Source organism: Ambystoma mexicanum, chromosome 13 (assembly GCF_040938575.1).
Source record: "Ambystoma mexicanum isolate Mex_15411 chromosome 13, UKY_AmexF1_1, whole genome shotgun sequence".
NCBI lineage: Eukaryota > Metazoa > Chordata > Amphibia > Caudata > Ambystomatidae > Ambystoma > Ambystoma mexicanum.
The window spans coordinates 489,526,768-489,543,280 of record NC_090938.1 but is presented as its reverse complement, the minus strand read 5'-3'; the positions used below and the strand labels follow the sequence as shown (position 1 = coordinate 489,543,280).

The 16,513-nt window shown below is 46.5% G+C and overlaps 1 protein-coding gene across 1 annotated transcript in view; it reads left to right on the top strand.

Moving 5' to 3' along the window:
* MRC2 (mannose receptor C-type 2) overlaps positions 1-16,513 on the top strand; it is a 587,074-nt gene that overhangs the window by 440,813 nt on the left and 129,748 nt on the right. The gene's annotated exons all lie outside the window — the stretch shown is intronic.

Below are 16,513 nucleotides of genomic sequence, written 5' to 3'. Positions count from 1 at the left end.
TGTTATTTTTGCAATGTTCCCTCTATAGACATCAATGGGACACCCAACATGCTGCTACTGTTTTGAACCTGTCCTGACTTTTGGAGGCAGGTGAAGCCTTTTTACTTCACTTGCCTTGCTAAGTTGATCTGTTTTGGGGGCACTGATCAGCCCCTATGGCTATCAGTGCATGTGAACTCTGTTCTCCATAGTAACATTATTTGCTTATTTTTCCCTTCACACATCACCTTCTGTGAAGTGTGGTAGGGACATTTTGTGTCCCTGTACCTTAATTATTTCTAACATGTTGAATACAAACATGTTGTCTCTAGGATGGGCTGGTGATTGCAAATGCGTTTCTACCATTTTCTTTTTTATGGTCGCATGCACTTTTTCATTTTATTGCATAATGCCATTTAGAGTACCATATACTCTGAAACCGCTGTGCCTCAAGATTGAATACGCATGTCCTTTGGCCATCTTGTAATTTTGCCTACTTCCTGCCCTCCCACAGAAAGAATGTCCACATATTGCAAGCCCTTTGTCCACAAAAGCTGGAGCTTTCACCGGTAAAGTGGTGGTTTGTGTATGTGGCTGGATGTGTGGGCTTGCACTGTCTGGTCCGAGTCCACATCCATGCCAAACTATCTCTAGCAGGGCAGATGTCTTGGCCAGAGGCTGTCCAGGATTGGACAGTCTTTGACTGTTTGAATGTTGCATATCCGTACCATTGGTGGGCTTGGGAATGACTCTGGCTCGATTCCTGGCTAAAAGGGGGACTTCTGCAGCCATTAAGTTTGTCGTTGGTGTCAAGGCCCCTATGAAGACGAGCATCATGTTCAAGACCTCGAACGTTAATTTGGAAGCCAGCCAGCAACATTTTCTTCATTAGCCCAGTGAAGCCCTGCTCATTTGCAGATCCCCTGAAGGACTCATCAGTACTTCGACCCCTGGACTTGTGGGATCGTTCTCGACCACCGATTGAGGATCCTGTCCCTGGAAGCCTTCAGAAGCATACCGGAACCATCCTGTGGGCTGACCAGCTTCAAATTGGGGCTACCTCACTGCATCGGCCGGCGTCCCTTGGGACTCTGAAGATCCAGGACTTTCGAAATAAAAAGCACCCCCTGCAATTGTAGCTCTCCAACACACGGAGGGGCCTAATAGAAGCACCCGAGCCTCCTGGACCTCCACTGTTAGGTACGTTTTCATAATAATGATAAATCTTCCTGACCTGTGTCAACCCCAGAACTTTTTTGCTTGAACTCAGTAACTATTTTACCTTGTCCCTAAGTGAAAGGGAATCGTTTTCTCCTCTCACCTAGACTTTTACTCTTTGTATGGGTGACCTTTTTGTCTCTCCATAGTGTATGGTTGAAGTTAGTTTCCTACAAAATTTGGGCTTAGGCTGGGTTGCGTCTTTGGGCCCCCATGTTATTTTTTTCTTTCATATACTTGGGTGAACTATTGTTCCCAAGTAGTAAAGAGGGATTTTCATCCCCTTTACATTTTGTATAAGCGAGCCAGCACACCCTGCTTTATGTGGAGCGCTGGGGTATACAATGCATCCCCTTTCTTGCTTACCTGGTGTCATTTTGTTACAATTGGGGGTTTACATGAATGGCTGGTGGCAGTGTAACTACTTTTATGACTTTTAATCCCCATTACTAGCATGCTGTTAATTCAGCTTCCGTAAGGCACAGAAGGGCCACCATTTTGCTAAAATGGTGGGCTCCTTCTTTTTTCCCCATGTCTTGTGTGCTTGCTGTTTGAGGTATTCAGCTGAGATTCTTAGTGGAAACAACCTCCCTGGAAGTTTCACCTTCGTCGGGAATCTTTTGGATTCCCCACCCAGGCTTCAGAGTGTCTGTGAATGCAGGAAGCGAGGGAGGAGTCAAACTTTGCAGCCCTTTGTCTTTCACCTTGCCTGAAATGTACCAGCTCCGAGTGGGGGGGCTGGCCAACCTTATTGAACAGCAAGACCACCCCTTGCTGTAAAATGCAGGTAGAGAATGCAGAAGTTGTGCTGTAGTTCCTGATTAAAAACTCTGAACCTGGAAGCTTCTGACAAGTCCACCACTGGAGCTGAAACCGAAGAGGAAGATTACCAGAAGATTGCTGTAGCTGTTTTGAGCGACCGGAGAGCCTGCTGTGTAACTGGAGCCTTATGTAACCCGTCATTCCAATCGACCTGGGTGCTCCTGAAATGACTACCCCCGACCCAGAGTCTAGTGAAATCCAGTAAACTCAAGAAGACCTGCATTTTGAGCCATGCCACATCATGCTGCGACCTTGCAGGGCTGCAATACCCCAATACCCACAGAACTTGAGCCATTGTGCGGTGCATGGTCTCCCGAAGTCGGAATCCATCCGAAACATTGGTGGTCTCCTCCTGGCTCTCCAGAGACATGATTTGAGTCCTTGAAGTCCCCTCACCAGAGTGCTGGACCAGATTATTTACAAGAATCCGACCAGCGATGTTCAGTCTTCTCCTGGCTCCTGAGAAGGGTGCCAAAACCACAGAGCCGCATCCAGCCACGAAGAAACCCTTGTCTGAGGTCTTTCCATTGATCCCTGCTGCAAATTCCCTTCCAGTGTCCTGTCTTCAGTCTTCACGACAAGGAAGTAAACGACTGGGTTTTTGGCTGCAGATGCTGAAGGCATCCTGCTGCAAACTCTTTCTTCTGTGCTGATGGACTATATTGGCTGGGGTATTACTTACCTTAAGCCTTTTGTGATTCCTGTGAAGCCTGGGGGGTGATTCATGTGATTGGGAGTCCTCTCATCCAGTTAACTCAGGCCCATTGCTGGAATCCCTCTAGGGTGTCTTCTCTGATGTGCCTGGAAACCTTTTGCAACTCTAAAGTAAAATACTTGTTTGAACAGCTTTTCACGGGAACTCTGACTTTTCCTACAATTGTGCCCATCCTGACCTGTCTGTGGGCCACTAGAGACTAGAGACCCCCTCCTGCAACTGTGAACACGTATGATCTAAGAATATGGAAGGACTTGTAAGTTTTTGACCTTTTGCCTGGTAAATGCAACAAGTGTTTAAAAGTTACTTTTAGTTGTAATAGAGTTGGTTTGGTAACTGTCACTCTGAAATATGAGCAGTTACAAATGTTCTTACTATCCTGTGAATGTGCTTTGCCATTCTGAAAAGTATATATATAAGGTTATTTCACTCACCTGTGAATTGGTTTCCCCACCTCCCAAAAGTAATGCTGTTGGTATATAACAAGTATATACATGTTAGGGAGAATTCTCAGAAATGTGCTAATTTCCTTCTACCTTACAGACCCGCAGCTCTTTTGCTGGACTTTAGGACTTTTAATTTTCATCCTGGAGAGAGTGACCTTTTTCCCCACCCTCTCATGCATTTTTATTTGATTTGAACACTGTTTCTTTTGGCTTTGGAGTCTGACAAACTCTATAGGCGTCATCTTTTTATGTTGTTACACACAGCACCCTCAGTGCAGTGTCACAGAAAAATCCTTTGGATTCCTGGTAAGGTTTAAATACCTTCTGGAGCTTGGCTAAACCGCCATGGAATAGGTTGTTTCCTAAAGGCTCCTGCAAATCCTGAATGATCCCGCTGTGCACGGATGACTGGAACAACACACGCGACACACAAACATATCTAAAGTTGTGTGAATATGAGAGGTATGCAGTGAGAGCATTATTGAACAGAACTGAAGTGAGGAACAGAAGTCACGAGGAAGAAGAAAGCAGTACGGTCCCGTAGCGCTGCACGCAAGATGGCGGACTCTCCAGAACAAAGGAAAATGTCAGCGATCCATAATGTAGAATAAAGGGGGCCGCAGTGCTTAGATGACAGTGTACCCGTTACTGGCTGAGAACGTCACTTTGAAAACAGAGGGAGCGGGCATGCCATCTGTCACCTCGCCGACGAAAGTGTGAGCTGCTGTGAGACGCTGGATGACACGGAAGACTGCATCCTTACAGTGAACCACACCCGCGCCAAAGCAGTACTCTATCCCTTCGTGTGGCGTAATAATAAGTGGCCCACAGCTAATCAGTAAGTGAATCCCAACGGGAAGTCGGGACTTGCCCAGGCACCAACTGTACAGGGGAGCACAAAGCGATGTGCGGTCGGTCCGTGTGACCGTGAACAGAGGGGGAAGATCAGATGTATAGGACGAGGGGGCTAGCTGTACCTAGCTACCCAGAGTGAACGAAAATTTGATCAGCGAATCCTGGAGAGCATACTGAGCTGAAAAACGAGCAGTGACAAAGCCGAGAAATGCGTGGCTCCATATATATGATATGGCTGAAAAAGTTCCCTTTAACTCACAAAGGTGACCAATGTGTGTAGGCGCAGCCAGCGCCCCTGTCGATCGGACACTGATGCAACATCAAACACCCACTGCATAAGGGGAAACAAGGACTTCCTAAAATGCAACAGTGGCACCCGGGGTAATACAAAGCCAAAGCCTCAAACGAAGTGGAAGCTGATCACGGCATGAGGACATTCAACACTGCATGGGTACTAAATATACAAATAACACGTGGCAGACGCACAGAACGAAATGATAACCCACGATGGCAGACAGAGATTTTTCCACAGTTGAATGCTTTCCCACTGCCGTATTGGAACAGGAGAGCGGGACGGCAGCCTGAGTCCTGAAGGCAGTGAAAGAAACAACGAGTTCAGGCGAGTGGCCCTGAATTGAAAGGGCACTTGACATGGACACAACACCGGTCTGTATGGTGAAACCAAGGGAATAGACCTGTGACCGAGAGCACACAGCAGTAACTCTGCATGGTAGCGTTTCCAGACCTGAAGCAAGGGTGGAGGACGCGAGGGAGGCACCCTAGGAAATGGGAGCAGAAACAAGCAGTTGACAATACAGGCAATAAGAACCGCCAACTGGGATGGATTGGACCCAATAAGGGTAGTGCACATTAAACTTGCAGACTGGAAAGCAGCAGAAATATTGTGAGACGAGGCAAATAGCGCTGGCACTTACAGGGGAGCAGACAGAAGAAAGGACCTATCTGATAGGTGAGGAAGAGCAACATAGCAAATGCCACAGAACACACTGGCAGGCGGGTACCAGACCTGGACAGTGCAAGATACCACTGCGAGGGTGAGGGGCTACCCCTGAGGTAGACTTAAGGAAGCAAGTGATCCCTTGCTCCCCGGAAAGGGGCCCAGAAGTCCCACGGGTCAAGAAGGGCAGAGACATGGCTTAAGCACAACATCAGAGCACCCACAACACGGAGAAGTACATCCTAATCCTCCTGGTTTGTCTATAGTTCATGAAACCGGCGGGGCTCCACTGTGTACTTGACAGCCATCTAGAACTGGAACAAACTGAGTTAACGGGATGGCATCTAAACTTCCCAAGACCAAAGGGAAGCAACCCACACTGGAGGAATTTACGAAGACCCCACAGCCATCAGAGGGGGCAGGAATAAAGACAGAAACCCACAAATCGACACAACCCCAACGCGCAATGATCAGCAGATCCTGGACGCGATCGCGGACGTGAAGGCGACATGGGAAACCAAACTGGAGGCAGCCACAGCCGAACTCGAGGCAGCGCTGGAGCTTAAAGTGGGCGCTGTGCAGGAGGAGGTCAACCTACTCGGACAAGAGCGGAGCGCACAGACGAGCTGGAGAAATATGTGACCACAAATACGGCAGCTCACGCATCCCATGCCTCGGAGATCCACGTACTGAAACAGCAATTAAGCAACCTGGAAAACAGAGCAGAGGCAGCCGAAGGGCATGCCTTGAGGAACAATATATGCATAGTGGATAATCCAGAGAGCGAGGAAGGCCCTAACCCAATGGACTACGTTGAGACCATGCTGCTTCAGGAGATAGGAGGGGCGCTCACCCAAGGATGCGCGGTGGAGAGAGCACACAGAGCCCTTACAAAGAGACCCCTCTAGCCCCCGAGGAGAATAATTGCCAAGATACTGATTTACCAAGACAGAGAGAAAATCCTGGAACACTTCCGGAAAGGAGGCACAATACAAAGAGAATCTGCGTCCATCACGGCATATCCAGACTACACACTTCTAGTGCAGGGACGGCGATTGAACTATGGGACCGTGAAGAAGAGACTGCGTGAAGCAGGTCACAGATACATGCTGATGTACCCGGCAAAACTGAAAGTGTTTCATAAAAACGAGGCCCTGTTCTTTGAGACCCCGGAAGACGCAACGGAGTGGTTGGATGTCCAAAATTGCCCTTCGGGAGCAGACAGCCAGAAAGAGGATGGAACGGATAAGTGAGGCGTGATCCAGAAGCCGAGGTGCTGTATAAACTGTGACATTGGGACTTGAATATAAGATAAGGCAGGATAGACTTGGAAGTAATGGGCTACAGGCTGAGCATGCAGTATTGAATGTGCATAACATAATGTGGCATAATGGCAGGAGACACAATGGACTCACTCTTATACCCCTGTGGATAGGCTAGTTGGGTTGCCAGTAGTGTGGTAACCGCCTGTTGTGTCCCTAGTATCAGCACCGCCGAATAGGTACTAAATGCGGGTAGGCCTGAGATCCAGGGATGGAGCTGGGCAACAGTTGGTAACGGGAAGGGTGGGAAGGGAGTTAAAGGGTGTGCTGTGGTTTTAATAAAAGAAGAAGCTTGCACCCATGCGCCGAAGCGCAAGATTTAGAAGACGAAAAGGGAGAAGAGCGGAACTGGGTACAGATAATGATGGGGGACCTCAAGATAGTTACCTGGAATGCTAGGGGCTAAATAGTTATCTCAAGAGAAACAAAATTATGATGTACCTGAGAAGGCAGAAAATAGATATAGCTTTACTACAAGAAACCCATTTTACAAAAGAAAAACAAGAGGTTATAGGGAAGAAATGGAAAGGGACCACAGTGGGGGCAACATACTCTGCATATGCTAGAGGGGTAATCACCTGGGTGACACCGCATGTCCCTTTTCAGCTGCTACAATCTGCGGTGGAGCTAGATGGGAGGATGGTGACGGTACGGGGACTAATTAACACATACACCCTGAACCAAGATACCGTGGCCTACTTCAAGACCCTATTCAGTAAAATAACCCCATACTTGGGGGCGCGGTTATATGGGGGGACGACTTCAACTGCACGCTAAACCCCAGGATGGACCGGCCAGATGGGAAATGGGACAAACCCACCCCGGCAGCCAGAACCTTGCAGACCTTGTTGGAAGACTTTCAGCTAGAAGACATGTGGAGGTTACACCACCCAGTCGATAGACATTACTTGCACTACTCAGCCCCACATAACTTGTATACACGGTTAGATTACATGTTTGCCTCCCCGGAAATGATAGGAGAGATAGTGCAAACCGAATATAGAGCGAGAATCTTTCAGACCACTCACCACTGGTCTTAACATGGCAGTATCAAGCTCCCAGAGCTAGAATTCCTACGTGGCGGCTGAGAGCTGAAGCCTTAAAAGACACAGTATTTAGAGAGGACCTGAAAAAGGAGATTGTTGAATATTTTGAAAACAATACTGGGAGCGTAAAATCCGTAGGCACCCTATGGGAGGAATTCAAAGTGGTGGGAAGGGGATCAGCGATAGCTAAATCCAAAGGACTGCAGGGGGGCATATTGCAAGAACTGCAGAAGGCAGAGGAGGAACTTGAGGCAGCTATGCGCAGTGGAGTTGGCTCCCTAGACAAGGCAAATACTATAAACCATTTACAGCAATCATGCGAAAGGCACTGGGAAAGGCTATGCAACCTAAATTATAAGATATACATAGAGAGGCAGCATGCCGGTGGAGACAAACGGGGGCGACTGTTAGCATGGTTGTACAAAAGCGAAACACCGAGACCGATGGTTAGAGCAATACAAGGAAAAGGAGGACAGACTCTTGATGCCCAAGAGGGAGTGAATGAAGGGTTCTTTGAGGTTTATAAATTATTGTATGGAGATTCAGATGAAGGGGAAAGACAGTGAGATGGTGGAAATACTGGAAGACATCGGCCTACCGAAATTGAGTGCGGAAGAGCGAGAGAACTTGGACGCCCCTGTCACACTAGAGGAACTAGAGCCGTGATCAAAGAATTGCGCACTTGCAAAGCCCCGGGCTCTGATGGACTTCCTAGCGAGTTCAACAAAACATATAAGACAGAAGTGCTTCCCCCACTACTGGCCATGTTAAATGAAGCTTTCAAAATCAGAACGCTGCCAGAATCCCTAAGGGAGGCGATAATCGTCCCGATTCTTAAACCTGACAAGCAGAGCATGGAGCGCGGATCGTACAGACCGCTATCCATGCTGAACCAGGACAGTAAAATACTCACGGCTGTGTTGGCCAGGAGACTGAGACCGGCTATAAGCAAACTTCTACATCCTGATCAAACTGGATACGTCCCACATAGGAATATATCAGACAATCACAGAAGGCTTCACCGGGTCATAGAGCAGACAGAAGAGGAAGCAGAATAGGTCGAGATAGTCTCATTGGACACGGTGAAGGCCTTTGATTCTGTGAAATGGTCATGGTTGTTAGCAGCTTTACAGGAATGTGGTATAGGGCCTGAGTATCTAAAATGGGTTAAACTATTATATAGCTCCCCATTAGCCGGAGTAAACACTGGAGCGGTTATTTCAGAGAGGTGGCAATTTAGTAGAGGTACCAGACAAGGGTGCCCCTGGTACCCGATGTTATATATCCTTGCATTAGAGCCCCTAGCGATATACCTCAGACAACAGTACAAAGAGGTTGGGATTCACACGAAAGTAGGGCCACATCTAATATCGGTGTATGCAGATGATATGTTGTTATATTTGATACCCGGAGGAAAACTTGCAATACATCCTAGAAGTAATGGAGCGATTTGCGTTGCTCTCGGGCATTGCAGTCAACCCTAAAAAATTGTGCATATTCCCCCTGGGAAGATATAAAGGTATCCCGCGGGAGAAATTACCCATCCTACAAATACCTTGGGAGACCACAACCTTCATATACCTGGGGATAGAAATCTATCACACAGTGGATGACACACATAACACAGAAAAGTCTAACAAATATCGAAAACAGTATGCGATTCTGGTCCAAGCTCCCTCTGGCAATGGTGGGGAGAGCGGCCCTGTTGAAAATGGTTGGATAACCAAGGCTGATGCACTTTTTTGGAAACATAACAAACATGATACCTAAACGATTTTTTGCCAAACTCCAGAGCATATGTAGAGGCTTCATCTGGCACAACACTAGGAACAGGATAGCCCTGTGGAAATTACAAAACACATATGACAAAGGAGGCATGAAACTTCCTAATTTGGAGATTTATCACTGGGCCAGTCAGCTACAATATGTGGCAAAATGGCTATCGGAAGACCGAACAGCGGAGTCCAGACTGCTGAGGTCAGAGTGTTCCCCATTCTTCTTGAAAGAATGGATATGGTTGCCCAAATTGGAGATAAAGGGGGGGGGGTCGAGAATGTTGTAATTGGGATGGCAAATGTGGCGGAAAGCTTGCCAGGCTATGGAGAACCCGACCCCGTGCTCCCCGCAGATACCACTAGTAGCACTAACCAAAGGGGACATGCAAATGAGGAAAACAATACGCATGCGCTGGCAATCGGTGGGCATTGCAACAATGGGAGACATATGACAAGATGCGAAGATATTGGAGTTTAACGGATTGATAGAGGAAACGGGCCTACATCAAGCGCAACATATCACATATACCAGACTGGTGCGACGAGTGAAATAAACATGGTCTGAAATAGTGCTGGAAGACCAGCCAGATACAACCATCTAGACAATCTATGACATCACAGAGGGAGGGCAGAAGGTTTCCCGAATTTATGAACTATTGATGAGCAGGGTGGGGAAAGAGGTAACCCAGCTAAGACAGGAGTGGGAAGAGGAAGTGGGGGAAAGCATGAATCACAGGCTGTGGGAGAGAGCTCAACAGTATCGTAAGGTGTACAGAAATGCAAGGCTGCAACAAATCCAGCTATACGTAACTCAAAGAGCATACCTGACCCCCCAGAGGATAGCCCAATTTAAAAACGCAGAAATACAATCCTGTCTCAAATGTGGAGAAGTGAATGTGGGAATCGCCCATATGTTCTGGGCATGCCCGGAAATGAGTACATTCTGGAAAGAAGTGGCCCACCGCCTGACAGAGAAGGGGGTGACGCTAGATGTGGAATCGGTGCGGGCATGGATTTAGGGGGAGGTGGGTTCCCCAGAACATGCAAGCTAAAGCATGTGAGAAAACTTAACACCTGGTTTACATATTGGCCAAGCACAGGATTGCCACGGGCTGAAAAGCATGTAACGGGCCAAAGATAGAGGTGTGGTGGAATGACCTTAAGATGTGGGCTGAAACCGAAACGGTGGTATGGACGGAAGCAACCAGTAGAGGGGGGGAGGAAGAGGCAGATACATCGACGGCCTGGTGGCATTTAGTGGCTACAATGGTTGGGTCCACCCAGGTATGTTTAAGCGAGGATGATGCCTCCCAGAAGACAGAATTGGGAACATCCCAAGAGGACATAACGGCAGAAGGCGAAATGGAATAGGCTCAAGTTAAGCGGGAGGGTAAAGGGTAGGTAGCGTTTATAGTTTAACAAGATACATAATATTTAATAATGTATCACATGCACCGCTTGTTTTGTATGTTGTTTGGTTGTTATAAAACTTAATAAAAATAGTTTTTTAAAAAAAAGGTTTAAATACCTTCTATTGGATAACTACTGTTTCCAAGAGTAGTAAAGTGAAATTGACTTTACTTGTATTTTCCTCTTTATAGACCCAGCACACATTGTTACAATAGGGTGCTGGAGGGGCTACTCAGTATCCCCTTTGTCTAACTTCTTGTGTAACAATTTTATGTTACCCTTTCTACAATTACTGGCTGCTGGCAGTGGTTTACTTTTTCCTACCATTGTGTGTTTTTACCGTTGGCTGTGTTCGCAGCTGCAGTATAGCACCCATGGGGGCCCATTTTGCTGCAGGAACACCAGAATCGAGGGCATCGTTTTTAAGCTGGACCCGAGCTCCAGGAAGATGCTCTCGACTCCCTCAAAGCAGGGCTGACCAAGCCTCATCCACCTCAACAGAGTGCTGGATGCCAGAAGCAAGGAAAGTTCATAAGGTGTCCAAGAACCGCAGAGGTGCTATTTGTGAGTAGCTGAAACCACGAAGGGTCGTTGACCTTCAAATTGTAGTGCAGGAGTCCCCAGACGTCCTTACTCTTGTCCTCATGACTGAGGCCCAGGAACAACAGGATCTGCAGGAACTACAACAGGAACAGAAGCCAGCTGCAACGATTTCTTCAGACCTAAGGTACTGTGAACTGAGGGGTACTTACCTCTTGCATGTGTTGCTCTCAGTTGAGACTTGCAATGGCTGCCCTTTGCAGAGTTGCTTGCAGCTTTGCTCTCCACAAGCCTCACAGCTTGTGGCCGAACAGTGATACCTTTTACAACAAAACTCTCTTTAACATTGTGCAAGACTTTTTACCTACTTTCAAGAAGTGCCTCAGCTCCCCTAGACTTTGCTCCAGTGACATTGGTTGTCCTGGTCCTTGAAGACTCTTCTTACCCTCTGACTTTGTTTAACTATCCCTCCAAAAAGTCATACATACCTTACTTGTATAGCTGGGAAAGGGTTAATCTACATTGCATTGGGAGGTTCAAAAAGTGTTTACCTGTTTGAGAATCGTGTTAACCATTGTATTCCTTCCCTAAACGTTTCCTTTTTGACACAACTTCAGTATTATCATTTAAGTGTGAAAGTGATATATTAATGTCCACAGTGTCCTAGCTATTGAAGTCACCTCAGGTTGTAGGAAATCTGTGTGCCGTCCCAAAAGGGTATCTTCTTATTTTAAAACTGACTCGGGGCTAAAAACCTCGGGGTCATCTTCGACTCCACACTCTCCTTCTCTCCTCATATATCTGACGTCTCTAAGAAGTCACACTACCAGCTGCACCTCCTCAGAGGTATTCTTCCCTTCCTCTCCTTCCCCCAGAAGCTCACTGTCTCTCGAGCCCTGGTTCTCTCAAGGCTGGACTACTGTAACAGCCTCTATCTTAATCTGCCTGCCTCCACTCTCCGCCCTCTGCAACTTATCCAGAACAGAACTGCGAGACTTGTCCTTGGCCTCAAGCCCAGGGACCGTATCTCTCCAGGACTGAAATCTCTTCACTGGCTCCCAGTGGCTGCGAGGATTAAGTTCAAAACCCTCTGCATTGTCCACAAGGCCTTCTGGGGCCTGGGACCTAAATACCTCCAACTCTCTCTTCCTAAATATCTTCCTTCACGAGCCCTTCGCTCATCCGTCTCCAACTCCCTCATGGTCAGCCGCTTCTCGAAGCAACGAGCTGGGGGTAGATCTCTCTCCGCAGCTGGGGCCTCCCTCTGGAACAGCCTTCCTGCCTCCCTGAAACTTGAGGAGAACCATCTCCGGTTCCGGAAGCACCTCAAAACCTTCCTCTTCGCTTCTGCCTTCTCTCTCCCTCTCCCCTGCTAATCCTGCTTAACTCCCCACTGAATTCAGCACTAAACCTGCATCTGGGCCACTCTCAGCAACCTCGGTCCAGGGCCCAGCCACTCTCCACTTGCACTGCCTCCCCGGCTCCCCCTGCACTGTGGGACTGTCACTGTATCCCTACAGCCCCTTTCCCAGCACTTGCTCTGCACTTACCTCGCACTTGCCACCAGCTGGCCCTTTCTATTTATTATTTATTATTATTTTCTACGCTACTTACCTTGTACTGCACTTCCCCCCCCACCTCCTCCCCCCTGCACTTCCTCCTTTCCCCTTACCTCTGCACTTGCGCGATCTGAATGACACCTGGCCTAGTAGGATCGTTTGTCTGTTTTCCCCTTGTTTCCCTCCCTCCCTGCCTCGTCGCGCCTTGAAACACTTGTGTATAGGCGCGTTACAAATACCATATCATATCATATCACTGTTACATTAATAAATAATTATTTAATCAAGGAACCTTGAGTATAATTGTTATTTGGATAGATACTTGTCACTGTGAAACTCTAGGTTGCAACCCTACAGCTCACTCTTGAAACCTCTTGAGATAAGCCTGGCTGCTCAGTCACTCTACCAACTTGTGTACAGACCTATACCAAAGGCTGAGTTACCTATTGCCAAGAGGACAATGCTGGTGTAGTCTCTGACAGGATTACTACGTATAATGTTTACCAACTGGGTCTAGCTTCACCTGACCTGCTCTATAGCCTGTCTCGAATAAGTCTTCCTTTGGTTTTACTTACCTTGAATAGCTGTCTGCAATTCCTAAGAAGTGTATTGTAGGTTTTTCGAACCTAGGTCTGCCTTGTGCCATTCTAAAATAAGTTTGTTATTGCTCCTCAACTGATCTGAAAATTAACTGTAATAGTTCATTACAGCATTAGGTCTTCGTCACCTAGTATAATAGAGTTAGCCTGGATGTAGTTATAGGTTTATACTTACTTTTGAATTTGTGTTCAACTGTTCAGAAAAGTATCATGGTAACAGGGTTCGTTTACTAAGTAATTTCTTAACTGAGTGCCACTGCATGATTGACAGGGTCTACTACCCTTGAATGAATGTAAGAAATCTAAACGTAACTTGTGGTTTTACTCCCCCTGAATAGGTGTTCTATTAAGTGGTCGAGGTGTATGAAAAGAAGCAGCAGAGCTATGTTCCCTACTGGCCTGCCCCCAATTCCCACAATCCCTATTGCCACTCCCCCTCCCACGCACAATACAGACCCCCAAACACATGTGCCTGCAGTTTAAGGGAACGTTCAGTGTAGTGCACTGCAAGTTTCAACTTCTTCCTACCCTTTTATTTTAAAATGAAACCATTCCGGACTGGTTTCTGTTTAAAATAAAAGTATAGGAACAGTAAAACTTGATTTTAAAAAGGTAGAGGAGCACCGCTCCTGCCCACTTCGACCACTGGTTCTATTATAAATGTGTATAATTAGGTCTGTCTTGCCTAGAACTACTGTTAGTGATTCTGAACAAGGTCTATGCGTTGGTCTGTGCACCCTCAGCACTGTGCTGAATGTATATACTATGTTTGATTCTATGACATCGTAGCCTATTTGTATTTATAGTAAACCTTTTATTATTTTATACTACTTCTGGGTGTAAGTATTTCAGTTGAACCATTTGTACGCTACAGGTTCTTTGTACTTTCCTACAGCCCTCTCGCCCTCCTCAAATAAGCCTGGCTGCGCGGTCTACGCTACCAAATACTCAGGTGGTACAGCCTTATACTAAGAGTAGAGTCTTGTACTGTCCCAGTTGTATGGTTTTACTAAGCCCTTAGTTGGACTTCAGAAAAACTGTCTTAACATCCTCCAATGGAACCAAGGTATGAGATGGGGGCCCAGTAATTTCAGAAACTACTGTGGTCCCTGAATTGGATTATAGGGGGTGAATAAGTATACCTATCCAGACTCCCCCAACCCTCTTTCGCAAAAGGTTTAATGGTCGTGAAGTCTTTGCGCTACCTCTCCCTTGCCTGACCATGGCCTAAGGTGTCTGGATTGGGAGAAGGTCGGTTAGGAACTTTTCTTAAATAGTTATCTAACTTTGAGATATTTACAAACTGTTGGCTTTGTCAACTCTTGTACAGACTCTTTGAAAGACTCCTAGCCTTCTGAAGAGAACTACATTGGAACCTGTGAGCATAGGACACTGAAAAACTTTTTAAGTAGTTGCTCCTTATTTTATTGGGCTTTGCATGATAATTCTAACTCCTTTTATTTTCAACATGTTAGTTCTCTAACTGATGGTTACTTACATAGTGATTTACTACTGTATGTTACTATAAACCTTAACTGTATTCTAAAAGTGAAGCGCGGGTGCTCTTAGCAGAGCACTCCAAAGTGAACTTGAACATAGTATTGAATGTTTTACCACTCACCAACTTGTCATGCACTTGCCCGGTAGGATTATCACATGGGCAATATAACCGTTTTTGTTGTTCTACTTCTTTGATTCCCATGTGTTCTCCCCCTCCCCCACCTCCCCACTTGCATTGTGGCACCTGGAAACCCCTGTGTAAAGGCGCCATACACATTTCCAATAAATACTTTCTGAGATGTCACCCTTTCCTGAATAATGGGGGGAAAACACTAATAGCTAGCCAAACTCTATCTGGGTAGAGTGACTGAACAGAAAGGCTTAGACTTGGCAGGGCATGAGAGTGGTGAAGTGTTCAGTTAAGTACAAGTTAATAGTACACGTTAGACAGGATGTATACAAATAATTATTTATTTAGGCAGTCAGCAGGTCTTCTCAGAAAACACTGGTAAGTAACACACTTAAACATTCACTACTAATATGTATACATTCACCTTGATGTGCTGTGTTAAGCACACTAACCCTTCACTTTTAAACACATAACTAGCAACACGATTGAATAAAGAAATAGATCCAGGTAGGTAATCAAGACTTTGAGAGGTAATGGGTTGAGAAGAAAAGTTGGCAAGCATTATATAAAATCTTAGTACTAAGGTTCTAACCTTAAGGCCTTCCCAATAAAAGCCTTTTCGGGAGGCTGGGAGTCTTTTAGGAAGTTGCACAAGTGTTGTCATGAGCCAGCAAGTAGTTAGTATTTCAAAGTATGTAAAAGACACTCTCCCAATCCGACCACCTTAGGGAAGACCCAGGGGAGGATACCAGAACACCACAGTTCAAGGCTAGGCAAGAGAGGTGGTGCTTGGATTTTACACCTATAGAACCCTATTGAGTTAGGGGGTAGCAAAACAGGTATGTATTCCGATTCACTCAGGGACAACCATAGAAGTTACTGAAATTGCTGGGCATTCTGGATTTGTGCTTTGGTCCTGTTCGAGGAAGCCCAGGGGTCGTCGGTGCAGAAGTCTCTTCTGGATTTGGGTTCTTAGGTCTGGCTAGTTCACAGTTCTGTGCTCCGATGGACCGGCTTCTGGACAGCTGGACACTCGGGACACGTCAACTTTGGAACCACTATTCTGGCGATGACCTCAGTGGATTCCCAGGATGCGCTGAAGGCGGCAAGCAGCTATGGTCACTTGAACAAAATAGCAGATGACAACGCTCATGGTGAGAACAAAGAACTTGGTCCTGCAAGGCCCCTCTTCAGGGAAATGCTTCTTGCTCTGTGAGCTGAGGATCTGCAGAGTGTCAATTTTCAACTCGGAACGGTGACTATTGCAGGAAAGTAGCCCAGGAAGATGTCTAGCTACCCCACAGGATGGTTCTGCGACTGTTCTGAGCACTAACAGTGGCTGGATCTTCAAGTAGAGGCTGGGTTTGGTTCCCGTTATTGGAAAAGATTTTCATTTTGCTGCTTTCTCCTATACGCTTCAATGGTACACCCTTTATTTTTGCTTTGAACCCTGTCCTGACTTTTTGGAGGCAAGTAAAACCTTCTGCTTTACTTTCTTGCCCGTCATTCTTATGAGGAAATTGACTAGTCCCTAAGACTATCAGTACTGAGAGACTGTCTTTGTCAAATCTTGTATTGTTATAATTGCACCGATCACCTTACGCAGTGGTCTTCAAACATGCTTATGCTCACTGCCCCT